Genomic DNA, 3,939 nt, shown 5'->3' on the forward strand with positions numbered 1-3,939 from the left:
TTGGATCTCAGTCTTTTTGTTACTTGATTTCTTTGCTTATTTCATGACCTCCATGTATCTGCATTAAGGGAAATTATAAAACCAAAACCTAGAATGACATATTGGGACATTATATATTAAAGATTTATGGCTTTATTCAGTGGGCACTGAGAAATCCAATCCTGTTTTTTAAGCTGTAAAATGAGGCAGCAGATTGATCCAAAGATGAGAAAATGAATGGAAGAGGCCATTTTGAAGATGGTCACAGTAGTCTAGGTGGAGATGGGTATTGAAAGCATTAATTAGAATAATAATAAAGAGAATCGAATGTAAAGCAAAGTTTGGAGAAACATTGAAAGAGTCAAGTAGATTAAGATCAAGGGAATGATAAAACACGTAGAGGGAAAGTGGAGACAGACGCCTTTCTCTAATTATGTTCTCCATTTCTGACCTTCATTTCTATTCCTGTTCTCTCTTTTTGTAATATCCTTTTTCAATCATCTCTGTTTATTGAAATCTACACTTTAAGTGCCAGGGTACATGTGCAGGATGTGCAGATTTGTTACAAAGGTAAATGTGTGTCATGGTGGTTTCCTGCACCTATCAACCCATCACCTAGGTATTCAGCCCAGCATGCATTAGCTATTTCCCCTATGCTCTCCCTCCCCACGCACTCCCTGCACCAGCAGGCCCCAGTGTGTGTTGTTTCCCTCCCCATGTTCTCTGCCCTGGGTGATAGAGCGAGATTCCATCTCAAAAAAAAAAAAAAAAAAAAAAAAAAAAGGTTGTATTTTCAGTGTCTACCACCATCACTCACTGTCCCTAGAGGATTTAGGCACAGTTGGGCTGTGGATTATACTTTGAAAAATTCTGGACTAAGTTGCTGATTGAATTTTATCTTTTATTACAGCATCTCTCCCCAATTGCCTTGGCCCACTAGTGAACAACTACTAGATTTAGATTTGTACGTTTCTTCCAACCCATCTCTTTTGAAGGTTTATTATAGGGTTATGTACCCATTCACAGCTTAGTACCTATAAATGGAGAGGATTCTCTGAAGATAACCTCCATTTATCACCTCTAACCTCTTATTCTTGGGTTGTGACCATTTTGCTTACTCAGGGATTCCTCAGCCTTTTAAAAAAGTGCTCTAAAGCGTAAATTAAAGTAAAAAGCATTTTTAATGATATTCAGGTATCCATTAACTATTTGGACTTAACAATCCTGAAATTCTATAACTCAATGAAATGCACTTTTATAATGTTATACATCTATATTTCAATTACCTATTAAGATTTAAATCACAGCAAAACTTCTTTCTCTCAGAGAATGCACAGTGAAAGTTGAGAATTTACCTCTCATTTCTTTCCAGTATTTCTTTCTCCCATTTTGTGTGAGATATTTGTCTTTATAATTTGATATATTATTTTGGTGTTTGCTGCTTAAATATTGCAACTATTATGGGTAACTGAGCTGGTTATTGACATTGCTTGCCACTTATTATAAATAAGAAAATGAAGACAAGTCAAAATGTCAGAACCTGTTAATGATGGGATCGCAGTTATGGTTGGATAGACATCAAGGATGGGAGTAGCTGGCTGCTATTTATTATGACATTGTACCAAGTGTGTTACCTTTCGTTATTTTATTTTTTTCTCATTTTATTCTTACTTGAATCATGTAAGTATAATCATTCTAGTGTTACAGAGGAGAAAACAGAATCTCAGAGAGTAACCTGCCTTAACCACACCAATGTAAGTAATAGAGACAGAGCAGAAATCCTGGCTTGCTTGACTCCAGTCTCTGCTTTCCACGCTACCCTGTGCTGCTATGATGCTTAATTTATTTACTGTATGACAACTCAATCAAAGTAGGTTTAGTCCAGTGGAAACTGTAGGATACTATGTTGGTGGATGCATGTCATTATACATTTGTCCGAACCTCTAGACTATAAAACACCCAGAATGAACCCTAATGCAAACTATGGACCTCAAGTGACAATGATGTGTCAGTGTGGGTTCATCAATTGTACCAAATATTCCACTCTGTCCAGGGGTGTGGCTAATGGAGGAGGCTATACATGTGTGGGAGCAGGAGCTACATGGGACCTTTTTGTACCTTCCTCTTAATTTTACTGCAACGCTAAAATGGATCTTAAAATATATATATGCATTTCTTCTTCTTTTTTGAGACAGGGTCTCACTCTGTTGCCCAGGCTGGAGGGCAATAGCACAAAATGCAGCAGCAGGATTCTCCTGCCCCAGCCTCCTAAGTAGCTGGGGCTATAGGTATGCACCACCACGCCTGAATAATTTAAAACTTTCTTTGTAGAGACAAGAAATCACTATGTTGCACAGGCTGGTCTCAGACTCCTAGATAAAATAATCCTCCCACCTCTGCCTCCCAAAGTGTTAAAATTACAGGCGTAAGCCACTGCCCCAGCCTAAAAATATATATTATATATTATATATTATATATATTATATAATATATATATAATATATTATACAAATATATATATATTTTGAGACAGAATCTCGCTGTGTCACCCAGGCTGGAGTGCAATGATCTTGACTCACTGCACCCTCTGCCTCCTGGGTTCAAGTGATTCTCATGCCTCAGCCTCCCAAGTAGCTGGGATTACAGGCATATGCCACTATGCCCGGCTGATTTTTAGTAGAGACAGAATCATTCGTGATATGGCTCCCAGACCCCAGGAGTTGCTGGCCAAGGGGAGGAGAAAGGAAAGAGCTGATGCTGGCCCCTGCACCTGCCTGGTAACACCATCATTCACTCAACTGAGGCACCGACTGCTCCAGGTAGGTGCTGTAGCATCCTTTTGAGACAGGGTCTTGCTCTGTGTCCCAGACTGGGGTGCAGTGGTGCAATCATAGCTCACCACAGCCTCCAACCCGAGCTCGAGTGAGTCTCTGCCTCAGCTTCCTGAGTAGCTGGGACTATAGGCACATGCCATCATAACTGGCCTTTTTTTTATTTTGACAGATGGGGTCTTACTATGTTGCCCAGGCTGGTCTCAAACTCCTGGCCTCAAGCAATCCTCTCACCTTGGCCTCCCAAAGTGCTGGGATTATTGATGTGAGCCACCATGTCTGCTTATGGCATCTATTTTTACTGACCAGAGGTGTCTGTCACTCACCCGAGGTCACAGGGCTGAGATGGGGACACAGGCACACAGCCTACACTCTTAGTTCCTGCTCCTGCCTTTGGAAGATTAGAAATGTCTTATTCTGGCTGGACCAAGGGGTGTGCAAAGGCAGGAGGTAGGGAGATGGGCCACGGAAGCCAATGATCAGAAATGCGCAGAGCTTCAGGCTTTTCTTTTTCTTTCTTTTTTTTTTTCTTTTGAGATGGAGTTTTGCTCTTGTCACCCAGGCTGGCCTGCAATGGCACAATCTCAGCTCACTTCAACCTCCGCCTCCCAGGTTCAAGCGATTCTTCTACCTCAGCCTCCCAAGTAGCTGGGATTACAGGTGCCTACCGCCATGCCTCGGTCATTTCTGCATTGTTAGTAGAGACGGGGTTTCATCATGTTGGCCAGGCTGGTCTCGAACTCCTGACCTCAGGTGATCTGCCTGCCTCAGCCTCCCAAAGTGTTAGGACTACAGGTGTGAGCCACCGCACCCAGCTGCTTCAGGCTTTTTCTAAAGACAGGATCAACTTGTTTTTCTTGAGCCAGAGCCTCAAACTTGGGGAGGCCCTGTGGGTTTGGTTCTGAGTCTGTCTCCATCTCTGGACTGTGCTCTCTGGGAATCCACGGCCCTCCTGGCTCATTTTGTGACCTCAGGGGCTGGTAGGTGGCCTGGCATGGCCCAGGTGATCAAGAAAGGTTCTTAAATAAATGAATGACTCAATGAAGGGCAAGAAGGCAACAGGAAGGCCAGTGCTTACCAAGGGGCCAGTCCACAAGAGTGGAGCTGAGGGAAGGCTGGCTTGGCAGGAC

The sequence above is a fragment of the Pongo abelii genome, chromosome 16 (assembly GCF_028885655.2).
Source record: "Pongo abelii isolate AG06213 chromosome 16, NHGRI_mPonAbe1-v2.0_pri, whole genome shotgun sequence".
NCBI lineage: Eukaryota > Metazoa > Chordata > Mammalia > Primates > Hominidae > Pongo > Pongo abelii.